Source organism: Antechinus flavipes, chromosome 5, assembly GCF_016432865.1.
Source record: "Antechinus flavipes isolate AdamAnt ecotype Samford, QLD, Australia chromosome 5, AdamAnt_v2, whole genome shotgun sequence".
Lineage (NCBI taxonomy): Eukaryota > Metazoa > Chordata > Mammalia > Dasyuromorphia > Dasyuridae > Antechinus > Antechinus flavipes.
The window spans coordinates 144,527,466-144,551,884 of NC_067402.1; the positions used below are offsets into that span (position 1 = coordinate 144,527,466).

The window sequence follows — 24,419 nt, forward strand, 5'->3', positions numbered from 1 at the left end:
AATATATATGAAGGGGAAAACGTGGGTGGGGTCTAGATGATCCCTGAATGGTAGGGCTTAATTTCCGTTTTTTTTTTTTTTTTTTTTTGTTTTGTTTTGTTTTTTTCAAAGCTTGGGAGAAGCAGAACTTTTTTTTTTTTTTTTTTCTTTTTCTTTTTTTTTTTTCTTTTTTTTTTTTAGGCCTAAATAGCAGTAGTAGTATTGTCCGGATGATAATGTCTGTTCTCTTTGTATCGTAAGAATTTTAAAATAAAACCGAATGTAATTTTGCCCTTGTTTGTTCAACAGTGCTATACATTGTGTATTTTGGACACTTCGAAAGATTTGAAAATCATTTAACTTAAGTGTTATGGTAGCATGTCTAGACTAGTCTTGCCACACTGTTGGTATTTTGAAATCAACATTGAAAGAGAGGTTTAATTTGATGGGTGAGTTGTCCATGGTAGTTCTAGAGCTCCCGAGGGATTAATAGCTTTACTAGATTTAGAGTTAGTAATTTTATTTTGTGTTATAAAAAGCTTGCCAAAATTAGTCACTGTTTTGAGAAATTTTGTATGATGGCAAGCAGCTTGGTATTGGTTAACCTCTAACTCTTAATATGCATTTGTACTACATTAAGTGATGATGTTAATCAGTTATACACAAAATAATGCTAGGGATGCTATTGAATAAATAAATTTGGGGTGTAGCTTTTATATTAGAATAACATGTTTGAATACCAGGTGAATAGTGTTACAGTAGAAACACATAACCCACTCATTAGGCTCTCCAGTTTGTGTCACTTATCAGAAGTCAAATGAAAAAATTGAAGTGATTCTTAACTTTGGGAGGGAAAACTAGACATTTCTAACAGATTGCAATTTGATAATGCTTTCCACTACACAAGGACTCTAAAGATAGTTGAGAAAAAGCTTCATTCAAGAGTTAGTCTTAAGAGGGGACTTAAAAGAAAAATGCTTTTTAAAAATATTAGTTGGTTAAAATTGTAGCCTGGATCCAGAGTAGTGATAAAATAGTGCATAGCTTTAATATCAGAAATACTGGAGCTCAGTATTATCTATGTACTGGAGGGTGAGGTCAGGGAGTTTCAGGTGTTTACATAGGCTGTCTCTAAATTTCATAAAGATTATCTTTGTCTTGTTTCTTGAATCCATTGGATATCAACCCCTTCCTTTCCATACTGTACGTTGTTAATATGTAGAGATTTGGAAAATAGTTTAAGCACACAAGGTGAAATTTAGACTTTTCTGATTTCTCTAAAATCACGTTTCTTAAATAGCACTTATTCTGTTACAGCTCCAACCAGATAACCTTGAGTTCTGCTACAGGGTATAGAAAATGGAAATTATAAAGCCATGAATGAGAAGCTGCTAAGTGAAACCTGGCTGATCTTCAGAATAACTTTAAGCCTTAATGATGCTAGCTGAAAAACAAGGCTAGATCCAGATTAACCTCTTGTTTTGTTTTGTTTTTTGTAGGTTATTACTCTTTCAAGCTAATAGATAGTATGAGACTAAAATTGAATTGCCATGAAAGAATAAAATGGAACCTTCAAAATCAAACCAATTTATTTCCTGTAATCATCCCAGCAGTAGTAATACATTTAAAACATACCTATGTTAATCTCATAAGATGTTGTTCAGTTATATGAATTACTTTATCCACATCTCATTTGGTCATCTTTTTAGTCTTGTCTGACAAATGGTGACCTCTTCTTGGCAAAGATACTGAAGTGTGCTTTGCCTTTTTTTTCTCTAGCTCATTTTACTGAGGAAACTGAGGCAAAAAGGTTTAAGTGGCTTGTTTAGGGTCACACAGTTATTAAGTTTCTGGTTCAGATCTTCTGATTCCAGGCCAGGCACTTACTATGTTAATTGGATATCCATGGCTATACAATTAATATTTGGGGGAAAGGTGGTGAGAGAAGGGAGATTTGGTCCTCGTGGGCCTCCTCTTTTCCTAAAAGCTTTATTCTAATAATTCTGCTTGCATTTCTTAAAAGTTTTCTTTCTTTCTTTTTTAATATAGACATGCAGATCTCTGTTTTAAACGAAAAAGAGGGTTAGGTAGGAAACTTGTCGATAATCTAAGACTTTTTTTGTTCTTTGGCAAGTCAGTCGACCTCTCTTGAGTCGATTTCCTCATCTTTAAAAATGGGGGCAGGTAATATCTGACCTAATATTGCCCAGTGAAACCCAATTTAAATTATCAAAACAATGTTTTATAAAAATAGGTCATATGCGTAGGTAGTGTTCAACTTGTGTTCAAATCTTCACCCAAAAGCTTTCTTTGTAAAGGAGGACAAATCATTTTAACTTTTCTTAGCTTTATTTTTATTCAGTGTTCCTCAAAGTTAACTTGAGGCTCAAATAAGATCATGCATGCAGAGCATTTTGCAAAATCTTTATAAAGGCCTTGTGATTGTGGTTTATTATTTGCCCCTGCCTGTGTTCTATTATTTTTGCCTTCCGTTTGAGCTAGCTTATTCAACTCATTCCTTTCTCCTTTGCTTTCTTAGGCATACCTTGTCATTACTATACATCTGTTGTATCCCACTGTTCACAATTCTGTTGTAATTGTGCCATTTAAATTTACTGTTAAAAGATTTAGAATTTGCTTAAAATAAAATCATCCCATCTGATTTCCCCCCTCCTCCCCATTATAACATTTACTTAGTTAACCAATTTGTGTAAAGTGAATGCTAGCAGATGGGATAGTTTAAAAAAAAAAAAATAAATAAGACTAGATTCTAGGCCTCAAGGACTTAAAGTCCCTAGAGGAGATAAAGGTGTGAATAATAACTATAATAAAAGTACTGCTTGTGATGTTAAAGCCACTAGCTTGTCATGGAAGAGATGTCATTTGTATAGGATTAATAAAGTTTTAACAGAAATGTTAAAGGGAGGGATCCTGCTAATGGAGAATTTCTTAATCCAGAGTAAAGGAATTTAAGATGTGTTTGGGAGATATTGACTCATTTTGATTTTACCTAAGATGGAGTAAAGGAAAGTGGTAGGTAATTGGTGTGTTTATGTATTCTTAAGCGTATATAAATAATTGCCATCTTAAACATGATTTTGACTTTTAACAACTCATCATGTTTTATACTTTTAAGGGATGCAATCCTAAGATCTGTTGACACTTAGACACTTGCTTTACTGCATTTGTCCCTTTGTATAGTAATAGATAAATGATTTAAGCCTTTACTCTGCTAACAAGTAAAGTATGGTAGTCTTCTGTTAAGTTAATTAGGCAAATAATTTGCAGCATGATCTAATGGTTAGGGCACTTTTTAAAAGTTGGACGAAAGGAGGAGGTTCTTGATCTGTGATTTCATCAAGTTACATATGTTGATTGGCCTTCTTTAGAAGAAATGGTTCTTCTAACCATTATGCCATGCTACTTCCAAAATAACCATAATAAATAATTTAGATGATACTGTGTAAATTTACATTTTTGATAGACTATTTCCTCCCTTCTTGAAGCTCTTAGAATTTCAATGACAAAATCATATCAGGCCAAATTGACTTTAAAACTCTTTTTGTGTGGAGTGTGTGTGTGTGTGTGTGTGTACATATCTGTATATACATATATGAATGCATATGAACACAAATTTCATGGTCACATAAAGGTTTAAAAATAAACTTTAAGCTTGAGATTAATCCATGGGATGGGAAAGGAAAAGAGAATAACCATTTATGTAATGCCTGCTATGTGCCAAGCAGTATTGTGAATGCTTTGCAATTCTCATATTTGATCCTTATAACAATTCTGAGAGGTAAGTAGTACTTTTATAATTACCATGTTTTATTTGAGAAAAATGATGCCTGCCCAGACTCACACAAGTAGGGCCATATTTGAAATTACAGCCCAGTGCTCTACTCACACCTAGCTGCCATGTGCTTTTGTACATTTTTATGAGTGTTTATTCTTAAAATGTTGGTATCGATTTAAATTTACTCCTATCACACTTTGATCACAAGGAGAAAATGGCCTTTGATAGTGATAGTGTGTAAGTATTCCCATTTTACAGATGAGGAAAACTAAGGTTAAGTAATTTGTCTTGGATTTACAGTTTTGGAATTTGGGCAAGTTTGAGTGCTCTTCATATCCTATATTCCATAAAATGGGGGTAAGAATAACATTTATAGTCAATGTGCATTTGACTATACTGTGTCCTGCATTATGCTGCTTATTTAACATTGGGAATAATAGTTAATATAGAGGCAGCATCACACAAGAGAATTGGCCTTGGAAGACTTGAGATCAAATTTTCCTGACATATACTGGCTTTATGACCCTAAGCAAGGCACTTAATTTTTTTTAGTGTTATAGGGCAATTCTTTCCAATTCTGATTTAAGAGAGAAAGTTTCAATGGGTATTGGACTGGGTTTCATCACTAGAGTTCCTAATATTCTGCAGATTGAAAATGCAAATCTAGGCCCTGGTTTTATAAGGACATAGTAGTTGCTTGAACTTGTTTTGAATTATGCAGATGACTCCTTAAATCTTACCTCCCTCTTGAAATAATGATTTGTATTTCTGGCTGCTCATTGGACTTTATTATCCACAATGGACCTTTGGCTAACAATTCATAATACATTGTGAAAACAAACTCATAATCTTTGAAAATCAATTCATCTAAATTATCTGTTCTGATAATGCCATTGTTCACTTTATTGTTACCTGACCTAATGTTCCTTCCATAGTTAGTAACCCAATGTTAATATTTTAAAGGTAGAAGCATTCTAATATATTTAGAACCATGTTGTTTGTCTTTTGTTCTCAGAGGACAGTGATTTTGGGGAGGTGATGTCTGGGACTCACTATTGAATTGGATTTAAGTGAGATGGGGCTATGCAAAGTCACCAGTAGCACTAGATGCAGCGGATTCCTTGGCCTTTTTAAAGCTTAAGACTTTTCCCAAGTCTCATTTTATCTGAGGCAACACTCATATGTCTGTAACCATTTTGACTACTAACTTCCTTGCTCGGTCCCATTTTATTTCCCAGTGATATTGTGATGACTTTGATAATTTATCAAACTCTGTATAACTAAAAGTTTATTCCCTTCCCAAAAAGGAAAATAGAGACTTTTTTCTGGGGGGGTTCAATCACTGCTGTGATGGTGATTAAGTCAAGAAATGTGGGGATTACCAGGCTCTGTAGTGAAATGCTGTGAAACTAATTTTTAGTTATATTTTACAATGTTTCTGTCTTGAATCCTGCAATCATTCGCACCTGGCTGTTGTCTATATGCCTACTTGTACAGCAGTAGACAAATTCTATTTCTGTGTGACAGGCTAGACTTTTAACTGACTTGGGCCTCAGTTACCTCATCTGTATAATTGAGTGTTAAAACAGATAGGATCTGAGGTCTCCTTAACTCATAAATCTTGTGAAAAGCAGATCCTCACCTCAAATGTAGGTTTGAAACATACACAAGGGCATAGAGCACAAGATAGACTCCCTGGAGTCAGGAAGACCTCAGTTCAAAGCTGACTGACCTGAGACCTTAGTATATAATTTGGCTTTTTAAAAATTACTGGTTCTAATTAGAGAAGATAACACTTTAAACTGTTGGACCTTTTCAAAATGAATAACAAAATCCAAGTCATTTCTGCTCTTAGAAAGTTTATAGTTCTGCTATAAGGATCCATAATCAGAGATGAAAGTACATATAGATTAACAGTATATACACCCGGTGTGTAGGGATAGGCAACAATTTAAGTTGGGGAGTTTGGAAAGAACTCTTGAAGGAGATGGCTCTTAAGCTGTGCCCTGAAGAGAACTAAGAATTCTGAGGAGGGGGTATGTGTTCTGTGTGAAAGTGTGGGAGACTTGGAAGAAAGCAATGAAATGCTATCTTTAGAGAAATAAGCAAGAAGTAGCCTGTTCTGATTGGCTCCCCTAGTGCCTAAGGAATAATGCATTCCTCATGGATAGGCTGTGGAACTACTAATGTGAAAAACTTTACATTCCAAACAGGAGTTTGCTTTATCCCTAAGAGTATAAGGAACTGCTGAAACTTGTTGGGCATGTTGGGCAGTGAGTGATGTGTTTAGACGGAAACTTAAGAATATTAGCAATTCATTGTTTGCTAGCTTGGAGGGGATGGATGCAGCAATTTAAGTTAGACTACTGTAATATTGAGGTGAGAAGTGATGAGACATGGACTATAGTGTAATTATGTGAGTTAAGAGTTATAATTGACAAAACTTGGCAGTTGTGCAGATACGAGGAATGAAAACAAAAAATTAAGAATGATGCCCATGATGGAAAACCTGAGTGGCTGGAAGAATGGTGGAGCCCTAGTCAGAAATAAAGAGTTTGAGAGGGATGGTTTAGGGAGAAGAACAATGACTTTGAGATGCCTATGGAACATCAGGGTCGAGACATACTCACTAAAGTGGATAAGGGTCAAATATGTAGATTTTGGGACATATATAGAAATTATATTTTGGATTTGATTTAAGGGTGGGGGAGGGCTGGCCATGGATGATGATCTTATAAAAGAGACAAAAGACTAATTGGGAGAAAAGTGATAGTATCTGCCATAGTTTTTTGGAGCCAGTCTTGGAATCAACCCTGGATTTAACTCTAGCCTTTTTATACATTCTAATTCTTTGATCTCCGGTTAAAATGATTTTAACCTCTCAATGACCTGAGCAGCTCTATAAATTAATTTTTATGGCAGTTGTGAATTCATATTGGTAGGACATTCTCTACACCAAAGAAATTATGTCTATGTCTTACCCCCAAACCCAAAAGATGAACTTTTTTTTTAAGTTTTGTTTAATTTTATTTTTTTAGTTACATGCACATTTTTTAAGTTGGGGTTTTTTAATTCCAAATTTTTCCTTCACCTTCAGAAGATGAAGCTATTTGGTATAAAATACACATGTGTAATCATGCAAAAACATTTCCATGTTAGCTCTTTTGCAAAACAAAATACAGACCAAAAAACTGAGATAATAAAAATTAAGTATGTTTCAATATGCTTTTCGATCCTATTAGTTTTTTCTAATACATTTTTCATTATAAATTGTTTGGACTGGTTTTGGATAATTTGTCAAGTCAATTTGCTAAATCATTTTGCATTTGATCTACATATGGCATTGTTGTTACTATGTCCAATATTCTCTTGGTTCTGGTCTTTCGTTTTGCATCTGTCCATTTATTCCCAAGTTTCTGAAAGTGTCCTGCTCATCATTTCTTTTATAGCACAATCGTATTCCATCACAATCGTATTATATATATACCACAACTTATTCAGCCCTTCCCCAGTTGATGGACATCCCCTTAATTTCCAATTCCTTGCCACACAAAAAACCTACTATAAATACTTTTGTGCATATAGGTCCTTTTCCTTTTTCTTTGGTAGTAAATGGTATTGAAGGTTGAAAGGGAATTGTTCTCAAGAAAGGTTAGATCACGTCAGAACTCTTAGCAATGCATTGGTGTCCCTATTTTCCTGCATGCCCTCCAATATTTGTCATATTAGTCAATCTTATGGGTGTGAGTTGTTTTCATTTGTATTTCTCTAAACAGTAATGACATAAAGCATTTTTTTTAATGTGACTTTAGATAACTTTGCTTTCTTTCTCTGAAAATTGCCTGTTCATATATCCTTTGAACATTTATCAATTGTGGAATGACATGTATTATAAATTTAACTCAGTTTTATATACATTTGAGAAATTAGATATAAAAAAGTTCCCCATTTTCTTGCTTTTGATCTTGGTTGCATTCTACTTAATTTTAATTTCCATTTTTCCCAGTTATATTTGTCAAAAAGTGATTTCTTAAAATCTTCCATCTCTGTGAGTTTGTCAAAAACCAGATTATGGTCATTCACTATTATGCATTGTGTACCAGTATATGTCATTGATCCACCATTCTATTTCTAAGCCAATAATAGATTGTTTTGATGATTACTGCTTTGTAATATAGTGCTGCTAAAAACTTCATGGGTTTTGTTTTGTTTTGTTTTTCTTGTTGATTCCTTTGATATTGTTGACATTTTTTTCTTCTGATGATTTTTCTGTGATTTTTTTTTAGTTCTATAAAATTTTTTATAGTTTGATTGATATGGCACTTGAATAAATTAAAAGATCAGTTTTTAGGAATAAAGTATTATTTGTACACTGAATATATGGGGGAAATTAAATAAATAAATTAAATGTTAAAGTAAACCTTCATTTTCTCCAGGTTGTTCAGTTAAGGTAACATCAGTATAGATGTTGGGGGGAAAAGTGTTGGACGATAACTCCCTAAGTGGGAGGAATAACAGATTGTTATAGTACTGCCATGTTTGTAAGCTATGTGAAATAAATGTAAGGGATAATAGTTTGTAAAGTATAAAGGTAATAAAGAGATGTCTCTATGAGGATCAGTTTCCCAACCATTTGTGATTTTTTTTGTCCAAGTGTCATAGCTACTCTATCAGTGATCAAAATCCATTTTATTGTGATATTCATTATTCATTTGTCATTTATAGAATATAGTTTGTATAACCTATTCACCATGCCTATAATAGATCCTCAACACCTCAGCCTTTGAAGTCTTTTTCTTCCATTCAGGATTCAACTCAAGCTTTATCTCCTCTGTAAAAGTTTGTGCTTTTACTATTCTTAGCATTATAAAATAAGATAGGACTTAGAATATCAGTCAGAGTTGGAAGGAAATTCAGAAATCAAGTCCCCACACATGACCATTTTTACAAGATCCAATTTGTAGTTAATTCTGTCTTGGCTTGACACTCTTTGGAGAAGGAGCCCAAGGTTTAAAATCTTATCTACACAACCCTTTAAGCAAATGGATCAGAAACTTGCCTAATCAACATTTCAGTGAGATATGATTATATCTTTAATCAATTTTCTAGGCTAGGCTATGACTTTGGAACAAAGGTCAAAATAATCCATTGAATCCTAGCGAATTAATTAGAATCTGTTAAAGGAGAACAAATTGTTAATTTTAAAAATTTTAGGCACTACCCCTAAAAGGAGATCTTTGAAAGTTTAAAAAAAAAAAATACTAAAAGGCACAAAAATAACCATTTTGTAACAAAAATCTTTATTTGAATTTGAGTATGAAGATATTCACAAAAGATTTTATTTTTATCATTGTCATTGCTCTCATTGTTTTGTATTGTTTCCTTACTAGCAGGATTTAAAGAGCCCCTTTCAGGTTTTCTGAAAGTTAAATTTGGGAGAAAGAAAATAACAGTATTCCTTATCAATATGATCTTTAGAGAAAAGACCAGTAAGTGAACCTTGAGATTAAACCATAACATCAAAGCAGTTGATGAAAGTGTTTATCTAGTTAGGTCATTTAACTTATTGGGCAGAAGTTCTTCATTTTCCTCAGTTTTAAATATTGAATAGTACCAGTTATATTTTGGGAGGTAGAAACAGATTTAACTTGAATTGAATCTTAACTAAGAAGGCACTGGAAAAAGTATTATGCATACTTGTATTTAAAGTGCCTGGTATAATATATAGTCAGGACAGCCATAATGTCCTCTGTCATCATTCCTATGATAGAAGACTTGGTAGTCTTTTATAGATTTTTGTTTGTTTTTGATAGTTATTTTTGGCTTACCAAAAATCCCTGGGTAGTTAGGAATTCTTTAAGCATAATTTCTATAAAAGAAACATTTTTAGAATGCTTATTAGCCAAAATTAAAACATATGCTTTGCAACTGTGGAAGAGAGTAAAAACAGTGTAATGTAAGAGAGGAAAAAAAAACCCTGTGATGTATTTTGTTTTAATTTCACCTTTACTTCTAAATGTGTTTTTCCCCTTGGAGTCACAATCCTAGAAATACAATAAAAAGCAGGTAGAGAGAGCTCAATGAAACAAGCTAGTGCATCAACAACCATGACATAAATGTCATGGTAACTTTCAAACTTCCCAAGTAGACAGTGTTATTATTTAGGGATCGTGATTTTGGGTTCCAAGCCAATACAAACCTACTTATATTTAAACTTGCAATTAAGTATCCAGGAATAAAAATAATGGGGTAGGTTTAGTTCATTTCACAACTGGTCATTCTAAGCAATATGTTGCAAATACATTTTGGATTGTTCGTTAATTATATTTTGTTTAGTATCTGACATACCAACTAGATCAAAAGGAGACATTTGTAAAGCTGTTAGCACAGTGCCTGCTTTTGTTGTAGGTGCTGAAGATAACAATTTTATATCTTTCCTTAGGAGCATTTAATCTGGGGCCAAGTTATAGAACATTTTTCCAAGTTCACAATCAGGCTGTAAATTAAACTCTGATCTTCCTGACATATGGGGCCTTGTTATGGGCCAGAACTTGAAACATGGTATTAAGTAGAATTGGAGACAATGGTTAAATCTAGTTTAGCATTGATTAAATCATACAACAAATAATGGTTTCCTAGTGATATAATGATTGGTTTATACTGTGGAACATATAAGCAGGGAGTGAGAGCCACAGAAAAGAAGTTGGCAGAGAAGAAAAAGGACTAGCGGCAGGAGCTCAAGCTCTCAAAACCAAGGAGAGAGATATGCCTCTAAGAAAGCTAACTGGGCCCCAGGAAAGGAGACAAGATTTTGAAAGAGATAATACAAGATTTGGACTTTTAACACCTGGCTGTACTTGGGGTGATTATTCTGAACTGAAACAAAGCTGCTCCCAGAGAGCCCCAGGAAAACGGAACCGACAAAGGAGAACATTACAGGGGCTAGGCTCAATCCATTATCTAGTATTGTTTTTCAATAAAAATAAGTCATTTAATGTTAATGTTAAGCAGAGCAGTGTAGAAACTCCATTCAAAAGATGATACACGGACTTAGATTTGAACTGATGTCTAAGTATCACTTGAAAACTCATTGATTCTTTTTATTGGCATCTTATTGTGATATTTTTAAATGGTGCTTTGCCTATTTTTGTTGAGGCAGGAGAGGAATGGAAAGCTTTACTCTGTGTGGTAGACAGAGGCAAAAAAAAAAAATAATGTAAAGAAAAAACTTTGAGAAGTTGATAAGGAGGAGCAGATGGAAGAATGAGTTATTTAAAGAGCAAGCTCTGGGAAGGAATGAAGTTAAAGTACATAAGTAGAGAATTTGACAGGTAAAAAGCCACAATGAGATCTAACACATGTTTCATAAACCTCCGAATGCTATTTGTAAATCACAAGTCTGTCCTATATTCAAGTTGCAGTGGTAGGACTGTCTTGCCTTACTAATAACTATATATTGAGCCAAACTGGATTTTTATTGTTCTTCAGGTGATCAGCTTCTGTTTTCATTAATGGCCTACTATTTGGAATACATTTCTTCCTCACCTATGTTGTAGAAACTCATATTTCCTTAAAGCTCAGCCCCCAAATCCTTTTCTCCAAAATTATCGTGTATATATTTACATTTATGTTTCTGCTAGAAAATGGAGGTGAAGTATATAAGAAGGCAGATATGGTAAAGCATTTTAATGTCTTGGAGACTACAGTCCAGTTTGACTAGCATATCGCATCTATAAAGTTGTATACATTTATAGGCCTTAAATATCAAACTATAGATTTTGGACTTTTGGGTAGCTAATAAGGAATCAGTGTTTTTACATAACAGTAACATGATCAGACTGTATTAGGAAAACTAATATTCTCTTCACGTGGAGAAGCTCTGGCAATGTAAAACAAGTAGACTATCACAGGAGGTTGATCTCTGGTGAAGTAAAAGAGGCATTGGCATAGAGGATGGAAATTAAATTTCAGGCCTTGGCAACCTATTAGTTTAATGGGATGTGAAGAGCTTGCTCAAAATCTCAAATTGGAATTTTGGGGATATCTTTTGTGTAAGGGGTTTTAATTTTAGGAATTAACTTTTCCTACTTATAGCAACCTTTCAGGGAATGAAAGTACATAGCATCTATGTTGCAGTAGAATATTATGTTCCTCATCAACTCCTCTAAGTCATTATTTATCAGAGTAAGCATGGGTCTTTGCAGACACTGCATATTAAAAACTTCAAAACAGGCGATTCCTTACCCCTCCTCCTTCCCCATTTTTTTCCTAAAAGTTTCCATGTAAGAGAGTCCCCGACTTGGAGTTAAAAAATACTTGCCTCACAAGGCTTGTGGGTAAAAATCCATGTAAATCCTATTATGAAATGTGATAAAGTTCATCTATTATTTCTTTTCCATATTTCAGTACTATTTCTTTCCCTTCCCCAAGAGCTCTTAAATCAAGCAAATAATAACAAGATTGAGTTTGAATCAGTCATTCTCTTGGCTTAGGCTTGTAGGTTTTGTTTTGTTTTGTTTTTTTTGTTAAATAGATTGTTTAATTTTAAAATTTTTTCATAAAGGAAGGGCATATCATAGGACAGTGCTTTTCAAGCTTTTAAAACAAGCACTTTCTGTGCAACTGTAGTATTAGAGTTGTCAAGAGAATTGAAAGAGGTTAAATGACTTCCTTAATATACTACACATGCAGTTTCTAGCTGAAGCCATTCAGAAATACATTGAAAAATTCTTTCTGAAATTCATTTTATATAGAGATCTAGTATTTTCGCTTGTTAAGAGGTTTTTTTCCCATTTTTTCTGGTAACTTTAAAAATGCTATGCTTTTTTGGTTTTTTATTTTTCTCAGTTATATGGAAAACAATTTTTTTAAACATTGGTTTTGAAAACTGAAACTCCAGATTCTCTCCCTTCTTTACATGTGCATTCTCAGTGGGAGGAGAGGAGAAGAGGGAGGGAAAGGGGGAAAAAAAGAAGAGTACAAAAGACACACAGGGCAAACGACTTGCCTGAGATCATACATTGTCAGTGGTGGATCTGGGTTCAAATGCACCTTTGTCCACATACAATCCCACACACTTTTCTTTGGTAATGAACCTGCTATTTTCTCCTACACAATCATTGTTGGGAGAGGTGGGGCTACAGGAGAGCAAATGTGACATTTAGGAGCCTACAGGTAATTGAGAACTGCTATTTACATGGTCTAGCTTATATAGGATGAGATTATGGTGGATCCCTTCTCCAAAGCGACTTACTCTTCATAGATTTTTTTTTTTGTCTTCAGTTTGTAAAGTCTCCTAATTTGACTTTTTTTTTTTTTTTGGCTATTTGAGACTATTAAGTAATTATATTTAAAAAAATAAATATGGAGAACATCAGCGTAGAAATCTCTAAAATATTCTTATTGCGTGACAGAACATGTAATGATCAAACAGATCTTTCCTTGAATGTTCTTTACAATGAAAATTGTAGTGATATTTTCCTCCCTCAAGAATTATGACTTTTATATCAAATATTTTAAAAACACATGAGCAATTTTTCAGTGTTAAAATTTATTTTCTTAATCTTGAAACAGATTTTGCCACCTTTTTAATCCTGTAGGTATTATAGAACTCCTAGATCAACATTTTTGGCTTTTGTCAATTTATTTCAAACCCCAAAATGTCACATAGGCAAATGAGCTTGTAAAATGTTGATCTATATACTTGCATTCTCCCAAGTGCTTTGAAGGTGTTACCTAATTATTTTTGCTGATTCTCTTTGGAAGCATGGTGCTGTTTAAGTAAGGCACAGGTGAAAGGAGAGAAATACTTTTTTTTAATCTTTTTTTTCTTTTTTATCTTTTCTTTGTTTTATTATTTTTTTTAAATCAGCAATTTTTATGAAAACATCGAGGTATGGGAGGATTATTCATTTAGAACTATTGTGGGCCAATGGCCTATATTTATACTACTTGGTTCAGAGGCCCAGAGAAAAGAGGTCTGGTCCCTGTTCCATATCTTTTGAAAAACCATAACTATGTATATCAAGAAAAGTTAGACCTTAAATCTGTTACTAGTTCAAAAAATGTAACATCTTTTGGCCACAGTGATTTTTTTTTTTCTCATAACGTTGCAGAATGACAATTACAAAGTTAAAATGCTTTGAACCTTAGTTCAGTATATTTTAGTCATTTTAGTAATAAAATATTCCAAGTTACAGGGATCATTAAAATACTTTGCTTATGACTGACATTATAACACAGCAAGTTGGAAAGCAGTGATTAATTTAAACAAATTTCATGACACCAAAGAAGTTTCTACCCTGATGTCCTTCAAAAGAATGTATGGTAGCTAATAAATTCATAACTAATTCATATGTGTTTAACAAACAACATGAAGTTGAACATATCAGAATTTTCAAGCTAGACTCCTCTAATAGTCTTCTGTCTTCCTCACAAAGAAATTTTTTAAATATTTTTTGAGAAAAACATTTACTTTAAGCACTGTCAGTGCCCTCAATTTTATTTATCCATGATTTTTGTCACTGAAAATTTTAATACCTCATAAGTGTGATGAAATTGCTTGCTGGGATTGCCCATTGCACTTTTAGAAGTGCTTATTTTAACCAGAAGATCATTGTGCACGGCAACAACAAGATTATACAATGATCTGTTCTGATGGACATGACTCTAACAGTGAGATGATTCAGGCCAGTTCCAATGGTTTTGTTATGGAGAGAGTCATCTGCATCCAGAGAGAGGACTGTGGGAAATGAGGGTAAATAACAACATAGTATTTTCACTTTTTGTTGTGGTTTGCTTGGTTTTTTTTTTTTTTTTCCCTCTCATTTTTTTTACTTTTTGATCAGATTTTTCTTGTGCAGCAAGATAATTGTATAAATATGTATGCCTATATTGAATTTAACATGTTGGATTACATGCCATCTAGGGGTGGAAGGTGGAAATTGGAACACAAAGGTTTTGCAGGGGTCAGTGTTGAAAAATTATCCTTGCATATGTTTTGAAAGTTTAAAAAAAAACTTAAGTACTTCTTCCCCCTCCCCCCTTTTAAAAATTTATTTGTATCAAGCCTACATTTGCTACTTTGTAACATCCCCTTTGGATTCTAGTTGTGTGTATTATGGGTCTGAAAAGAATACATTTAACTTGAACTCGGCAACCATGTCTTTCTGCTTCTCTACTCCATAGTTTCTTTTTTGTGTTTTGTTTTAACCATCCTGGTTTTGATTCTCTTGTTTCTCAGAGGAAACCTTACTTAAAGTAAAACTTTCTTCAAACAAAGTTTGTACATGACATACTTGTGTTGTAAGACTTACTATAGTTTTGTTGGTGTTCTTGTACTTTATACAGTATGTAGGACAATAGAAAGTACATTGATTGGAATTTGAGAACCAAGGTTCAAATCCCATTTTGTTGGGATATTTCAATATTTGGGTGACTTTGGGGCAAGTCACCCAATCTTGTCAGTCTCTGTATTTTTATTCATAAAATGAGAGAATTGGACTAGAAAGGCTTTTAGGACCTTTTGAGTTTATGTGATTATAACTTTATAATATCTTCCTCTCCCTCTCCCCCAAAGACCATTGTACTTGGTTATAGTTTTCCTGTGATATTTTGAGTTGCAATTTCTTCACTTAATAATCAGTCACTATAACTATAATCACATGAACATGAAGAAAAAAATTAAATCATTTATGTAAAGAAGACCAAAAAAATGGGCACCATGGCCTAGCATATACATTTTTTTCTTTTAACTTCTAAGAATTTTGAATATTTAGGTGTAAGAAGCTAGAAACCAAGCCCATTTTTAGAAACAAAAATGTGCTTAGACCTCACAGAACAAATTTTCAAAGGCTTAAATAAGCTAAAAACAAATGAAGTAGAGACGGAGGAATAATTTGTGGAACTTGTAGAACTAGTATAACTCCTTATACTTCTCTTGCTCAGTACAGTTGTTACTGCTTCTTTAGGTGGTTGTGTTTTAAATTCTTTGAGCTTCTCAGAAGAAAGGCTATTATAAAAACAAAGTAATTATTATTATCAAGATTTTTTTTTCTCAAGTTTCATGGGTAACTCCCTTACATATCAGTCTCACAGATAGGCACTGACTGGATAGATTCCTAGTAGCTGATTTGTTCCACCTATATGCTAATGAATGCCATGTTGTAAATTAGATTCCAGTAGAGCTTGAATTGACCATGTAGTTCCTCTTTCCTGTTCTTTGGAGAGCTTCAAAATACTTCATATCAAATTATCTCACTACTGAACTTGCATACGAATAATTACCTAAGGGTTTTATTGTTTAAAAAAAAAAAAAGTATACGAATGGGAACAAGATTAAAAACATGAAAAAATATGTGATTATTAAAAGATGATGTCTGTGATTGTTACATACTTTTCTTAATTGTTAAAAATAATATTTGTACATTAAAAAAATAAAAAAGGTTAACTATCTTTAACTTTTATGAAGAACATATTACTACACTGAAAGTCTCAACTTTTTTTTTTTTCTTGTGAGAAACCATGTCCCTCCACCTTAAAGCTTTAAGATGTATGATGGTATGGTCAAGGAGTAGGATCTGAGAGGTGAAAAAAGTTTTTTTGGAGAAAGGAAGATAATGGTAGTAATCATGTCTCCTACTTCAATTTAGAAAATATTTATATTTTGGCAAGGAGATGAGCTACAACTCTTTTTTTTTTTTTTTTTTTTTAAGCTTTTCGAGCTTGTATATTTTGTGATCAGTAGTATAAGGAAGACAGGAAGAAAAACTGGCTCCCTGCTGACTATGTCTGGACCCTTTCTTACCCTAATCAGCATTGTCCATGATGCTTGCTGTTTATTGCTAACATAAGGATCCCTTATTGACTTAGTCTAGTCCAGATCGATGAAACTATATACAAGGTAACTTCTAACTTTAAATCTATGATTTGGATTAGCTTATTATAGATTTAAATATAAAAATCTTTTTGGCAAATTTTGTATTAAAAATCTTTATTATCAGATCCTGTTTGACTCTTTAAGTTCCAAGTTGAGAATTGATTAAAAACTCATAATTGACACTTTGATGGTCTTTATACTTTAGAAAGTACTTCACAACTCTTGTTTTAAAAGGTGATAATAATTTACACTTGTATAATAATCTCAAAGGTTTGCAATGGTTTTTTTCCAATAATTCTATGAGGGGAAAGTATTTCTGTTTTATAGATGAGGAAACTGAAGCTTCAAGAAGTTGTATTTTATTTTGACTAGTAGGTAATAAACCAGAATCAGAAATTTTGGAGTACTACAGCATTGGAAAAGTGAAAGCAATCTCATCTAACAATTCTGATTGCTTCTCTCATTAAGTATTTTAAAGTTTGTTGAAGGAAAACTGTTACGTAAAGCTAAGAAATAAAATCCTATGATTTTATAGATAAGAGATGCTTGAAAATTATAGTCTGTGAGAAATGATAGTTATATTTCCATAGGAAAACCAGATGGCTGAAATAGGAAATAGTACAAAGGGGGTTCCTGAGACCAGTCAGAACTGAGTAAAACTGGTTGTGTGGATAAAGAAGCTTGGAAGTAGTACAAAGGTTATAGCCTAGCTGGAGTACACATGCTTAATTGCTTTATGAATATTAATTTCTCCACCTCCACATGAAATTGGGCAGCCATTTTTAAAATACAGACTGTTTTGTGGCAGAAGAGGAAAACATGCCAAGAAGTAACCTGAAGAAATCTGACTAAGAAGCACATAAACCTTGTTGAATCCAGGCAGTGGGGAACCGAAAGAGGGACTTGTGGCGGGAAAAGTGATATAAGTCTTGTTTTCATTTATGTAATGTATGTGTGTATATATATGCATGCTTCTTCACACCCACTTCCTGCTGGAACGTATTAAAGGTTTAAACTGCTTCACTCATCCTGAGTTTGTTCATTTACTTCGCCTTTTTAGGGTTCAGAGTTTTGTTTCCAACAATTTGGGGGTTCATTTGGGATTGATTATTGATTTGGAGTTGGCCACCACTAAAGAATGGAACAGTGGCTCCGAGTTTGAGAACTTTGTTAACACTGGTGGTGACCTCTACATTCAGATCGCTAAAGGGTAAGCGAAGCAGTGAATGAATAAGAAAATGAAACAGCTGACACCATGCAAGTCTGTGCACAGATGGAGGTAAGAAATCGGGATCTAAATATACTCTCTTGTTAGCAATCCTGGACATGATTAAAAATTTTTTTTTTTACATTTGGTCAGAAAATCCTATTATGTCACCTTCAGTATTTTGGCCAAAGTGTGATTTATTGATTGTGTCAAACCCTAAATCCTGTATGCAATATTATGTAATTATGAATTATGTATGAACAATTGTTTTGATCTGGAGGAGTCAGACTATGCTTCTGGTTGGAAAGGAGGAGATACAGAAGTGGCTAAAGTGTTTTTTAATATGATAGAAAGGGGACCTAAAAAAGAATGACTTCCCTTCCCCCTCCTTATAAGACAACAATAGAGAGAGGGAAAGATAAAAGAAGTGAAGGGGAATCTTCTGATAATATTCTTCAGGCCCTTCTAGTGGATTAAGGAGAAAATTGGCCCAGTGCCAGAAAGATTTTGAGAGAGAAAATGCTCTAAAAAAAAAGAAATGATGTCCTTGAGTGAAGGAAAAATAAAGGTGATGGGGGGAAGCATAAAGGGAGGAAAAGATTTGTATGTACCCATAATAGAGCATGTTAACCTGTTGGGGAAAAACAATGCAGCTACAGTTCAATTATTATATATTCCTAAAGTAGGAAGTAATTAATTGGGGTGGGATTTGATTATCTATGACTTTCGATTTCAATCCTAATTATACAAACGACTCGTTGAAGTATATCCTCTTCAGAGGGAGGATGAAAAAGAAATAGATCTGGAAGTGTGGTTTAGAGAAGGAAATGGGTGATTTACAGATTCCTCCCTTTAAAAATTTGAAAAATGCAGGCGAGATTGTGTTAAAACAATATCCTATGCCATTAGAAAGGAAATTAAGATTGCAGCCTGTTAATAGAAGTGTTGATTTGGGATGGACTCCTGGAAATGTCCTCATCCAACACCCTAGTCTTATACCAATCAGGAAACTAGATGGCACATAGCAGTTGGTCCAAGATCTGAAGGCGGTAAATAAAATTGTGCAAGTCTGACATCCCATGGTCCTGAACCATTACACACTCGTCAGTATAAAACCTACCTCACCAAAACAGTTTAGTGTAAGTAGACATAAAGGGGATGCATTTTAGGCTTGGCTACTGGATGAGGGAAACAGAGGCCTGTTTGATTTTACTTAGAAACATCACAAGATTGAGAAAACAATATCAATTGGACAATCCTTCCCCAAGGATTTATCAAGTCCCTTAATCTATTTGGACAAGTTTTAGAATAATTATGAGGACAATTTGTGCCCCCTCAGAGGATATATCAGCATGTATATGTTAGCTGGTAAAAAGAGAAATGAAGTTACTAAAGACACTATATAGATCTACCAAATTTTCTGGGGTATCAAGGATTGAGTATCACAGAAGAAATTGCAGTTTGTAGAATTTGAAATCTGATATTAAGGACATTGATGGGGGGAGGGGGAGAGAAGTGGAGAAGATTCAGAAAGGATTAAAGGAATTGTGGAATTGCCCCCCTACCATAAACCAAGAGAACTAAGAAGATTTCTGGGGCTGATTGGGTATTGTAGATTATGGATGAACTCTTCTGCCTAGAAAAGCAAAGGATTGTGTCAAATACTGTGAAGAAGAGTCTAATCCATTATGGTGGACTACTAAGGAAGAAAAACTAGTTAAAAAAAATTTTTTTAAATGCACTCTTGACACAAGTAATCACTGTTGGCATTGCTCACCTTGGGCAAGCCTTTTCATTTGTTTGCCATGGTAGATCAAGGAGCAGTACTGAGGTTATTAATCATAGGGCAAAAGTGACCAATGGCTTTTCAAATTAATTGAACACAGTATCTAGAGGATGGCCCAAATGTATACAAACTGTGGCAACCATTATCTTATTGGTATAAGAGAGTAGAAAGTAGATGAGCATTAGTATTTAGCGCGTCCCATTAAATACGAACCATATTGAATCAGAGGGCAGCAAGTTGGCTGACTCTAGGAATTTGAAATACGAAACAATCGATAGAGAAGTATGATTTACTAATAGTACCCTGAATCTTGCTGTCTTTTTACAAAAGGATGAGGCTGTTTAACCAGTAATGTAACATAACTGGACATTGAGAGATGTCCTTTTTCAGAGGGAAGAAAATTTTTTACAGTAGGTCTTAAGGAGTGATGCAAAAAGATAAATGGATATCAATATGCATATGTGGATGGGGAAAGCAGAAATTTGTTAGAGGCAGAGCAATTGTCTACAAATTTTCAGCAGAGACTAATGATTTTTTCCCCCTGAGGCAATTGGGGTTATGTGACTTGACCAGGTTCACATGGCTAGGAAGTGTTAAGTGCCTGAGGCCACATTTGAACTCCAGACCTCCTGACTTCAGGGCTGGTGCTCTATCCACTGTGCCACCTAGCCACCCCCCAAGACTTCTGAATTCTTTGTAATAAATCAACCTTTAAAATTGTTGCAAGGAACTGAAAGAACAACATACACTGATTTCTAAGTGTGCATATGGAGTTGTATGTACCTTTGGAAAAATGTGATTTGAAAGAAGTCTAATACAAGAAAAAATAGTACATTTTCTTAGGTACATGGGGAATTAGTTAATTAGACAATTGGGGATTGTCTTTCCAAAAGAAGTAGCTATTATACATATTAGAGAACATTAGAAGAGAAATAATCTGGAAGCTGTAAGAAATTGGGCAGTAGGTGAAGTAGATAGAGGGGCTGGCTGTAAACCTGAGACCACTAGAAAACTATTTGTACCCTTCCCAAGGTTGAGGCCATGTTTTCCAAAGATGAAAGAAATGGAAGTCACAAAACCCTCAGGGGCTTGATGGCTCCTTCCATATAGAAGGACAATATTAAACAAATCCATATCTGGAGAGATTTACAATATACATCAAGGGACTCATTGGAGAGACTAGGCAATGTGTGATTGCATTTTAAGAAATTTATTGGGTGTTTGGGAATATACACAGTGGCAAAACAGTGAAAGATGTCTAACTTGTCATAAAGTGACAAAAGTTTTGAGAAAACTTAAAAGGGCGAAAGAAAGCTAGGCTTAAGACTTTAGAGTATTCAGATCATCTTTACTAAAATGATTCCTGTGAGAAAAATAAAATATTTACTGGTGTTAATAGTTGATCATTTAACTGGATGGGTAGAAGAAGCCTTTTCATTAAGCTCCATCATGACATCTAGAGTTAGCAAGATCATTTTAGAATAACTCATCCTTGGATATGGTTTGGTTTAAAAAAAAAAAAAAAAGATTCAGATAATGGAGCATACTTCACTTCAAAGCTATTACAAGGAACAATGAAAATATTGAGAATTAACTGGCCTGACAGTTACATGCTCCCTGGCATCCTCCATCCTCTGGGAATATTTAAATAAAGAAAAAATCAAATTTTACAGAAACAGATTACTAAATTAATTATAGAAACTAGGTTACCTTGGTCTAAATGTTTACCCATTGCTCTGCTCAGGATTAGAACTGTTCCTAGGTAGAATATTGGATTATCTCCTTATGAAATGCTGTTTGGATTACCTTTATGGGAAGGATTGGGGGAGGGAAGCCTTAGTGGTAAAGAATTGCCTACCTTTGAGATGAAGGGTAAACTTTTTAAGGAATTACATATTAGCATTATCTTCATCTCTCTTAGTTCTTAGGGAGAAAGGTCAGCTAGCTCAGATCCTGCATCTGGAGTTTGCTGTGTGAGCTGCTTTCAACCAGGAGATGAAGTCTTGATCAAGTCTTGAAAGGACACTTAAGTAACAGCCTGATCAGGAAGGATAGTTTCAAATACTTGATGACAGAAACTGTAGTCTGGATAGTAGAGAAAAGCTGAACTAGAGTAAAAAGGGCCATTTACCATATGGACTTGCCAGACAACTGAGGAGCCATTAAGATGTTTTAGGAAGAAAATTCCCTGAATAAGATTGAAAGATGTTATATCCCAGAGAGCCAGGTCCTGGACTCTACCATCAGGCACTTGCTCCAAAAATAGCTTAGATTGTAACCAGTAATAAAAAAGATTATCTTAAGACCAATGTGTCCAAACAGGCTGTGACTCTGGATTTATGTGAAATAGCCAACTGTAATCTTATAATAGAACACAATATATGAAGGAAGAAAAATTGTCAAACAAATGTAATCCCAATACAATTTAAAATGCCAGTTTCAACATAGCTGGAGTTATGGATTAGGAATATATGCCCCTGGACTAGACCCAATAGGAAGAATAAGAGTAAAACTAGAATCTATTTCTGAGACCTCAAGCAGTGCCAATGGCCCCTCAGTTCAAAGCAGTGGAGATTAAAGACATTAGGCACACTTAATTAGACATTGAGACAGGATGTGGGGATACAGATACCTGTGGGATGGATAAAATATATACTATGAATAGTCTAAATAAGAGTAACTGTTACTTATGTGCTTCAAATCGCCCAACAACCTGAATAGTACCATTCCCATTGGGAATATGAACTTTAAGCTTTACTAGGCTCCATGAAAACGTTGTGCTTTTAACTACATGCACGTTGTGCTTTTAACTACATGCAATATTTGCCATAGTTAATCTTTGAAGTTTTTGCTCATGAATTACTCATTTGTTTAGGGTTAATTGATTCCTGTAGAAATCATAATACTCTTTCTAAACATGTAAATATGGCAATGTACAAATGTATAACCTTGTTTCAAAATGACACCTGGCAAGAATTGTTGTTTTGTCCTATTCCTTTACTTCTATGAATAAGAGAATTATTAAGGCTATAACTGTCTGTCTCCCTGGACCTGGAAATTACTCAGCTTGGGCTTCACAACAGAGCAAGGGATTCCATAATCTGAGAATTTTTGGAGCCTGTAGTTGAACTGGAATGTGAGATTCAGAATATAATTGGCAATTTCTCAGATATGAATATACCTCAAATAGATCTTTGGTGGAACTACTTTCCAACCAACCATGCCTACGAATTGGCAGGAACCTTTGCATTGGTCCAATTAGCCATTCCATTTACCCTGGCATTTAAGAAAGAAACCAAAGAACAAGGAGAAGGATTAAGAAGAAATAAGAGAAGTCTTTCATAGGGACCACATGGGTCCTTTGATGAATGAATATACTTCTACAGCATTGGATCCCTAGAGGAATTCCTGATGAGTTTTAGGCTAGAAACCAACTTCCTCTTTTAGTGGGTCATTATAAAAATGTAGATTGGATAAGTGACTTTTATTATAATCAATAACAGTTTATCAATTATACCAACTAAAGGAGTAGCAGAACAATTAGCCTCTACTAGTCAGACTTGGGAAAACAAGATTGGCTCTAGAGATGATATTAGCAGAGAAAGGGGGAGTCTCTAAAATGATAGAAGGTAGATGCTGTAGTTTTTTTTATTCCAAATAATACTGTACCTGATGGGACTCCAACTAAAGCCTTACAGGGACTTAAGCTCTATCAGAAGAATTAGCACAAAACTTGGGCACCAACAATCCTATAATAAGTTGGTTAGAATCATGGTTTTACAAATGAAAGGCAATGGCTCTATCATAACCTCTCTAATAGTAGTACTTGGCATTTTAAGGGCATTAGGATGTTACCAGGCCTCTTGTATAAGGAGCCTGGCACAAAGACTGAGACCACCTTGACTGAACAAAAACTAGTTCAGTATAAAAGAAAGAGGAGCAATTGTAAGAAATAATACAATTATGTTTCCATAGAGGAAAACCAAATCGCTTACACAGGAACTAGTTCAGAGGAAGGGAGTTCCTGAAACCAGCTACAACTGGGTAAAATTGGTTGTGTGGTTAAAGAAGCTGAAAGTAGGACAAAGGTAATAGCCTAGATGGTGTACACATGCTTAATTACTTTATGAATATTAACTTCTCCACCGATTGGGCAAGTATTTTTTAAACATCTAATATATGTGGGGGAAGAGGAGAACACACCAAGTAGTAACCTGAAGTCTAACCAAGAAGCTTGTAAATCTAGTTGTACTCAGCCAATGGGGAACTGAGGAGGGACTTGCGGTGGGGAAAAGTGATAAAGTTAACTGTTCTCCCTTGACCTTCATAGCTGCTTCCTCTAGAAGCATATTAAAAGTTTAGACTGCTTCATTCTTAAGGAGTCTGTTCATTCATTTCAATCTTTGGGTTCAGAATTTTGTTTCCAACATAGTCCAACTTGGTGATTTTACAAATGATAAAAAAGTAAGGCCCCAAAAAGTTATAACAATGTTTTTGTTTTTATTTATTTTTTATTGTTTTTAATATAGGCTATCATTCAAATTTAGAGACAATGGTAACAGACATAAATCTCTTAAATAGATTTAAATTTGAAAGTAGATACACTAAGATAGACTAAAGAGGAAAGCTTTCCAAATAAAGAGAGGCATTCTACATTTAAAGATAATGAAAAGAATACTTAAAAATAACTTGTCATTTTTTATTATTTGGAAGGGACTTTACCCAAAATTTTACCACCTTAGAGACTGCCATTCTAAATTGCATGTAACATTTA

The 24,419-nt window shown here is 34.2% G+C and overlaps 1 long non-coding RNA gene across 1 annotated transcript in view; it reads left to right on the forward strand.

The window, feature by feature from the left end:
• Window positions 1–24,419, forward strand: part of LOC127538136 (uncharacterized) — a 45,817-nt gene that overhangs the window by 1,960 nt on the left and 19,438 nt on the right. The gene's annotated exons all lie outside the window — the stretch shown is intronic.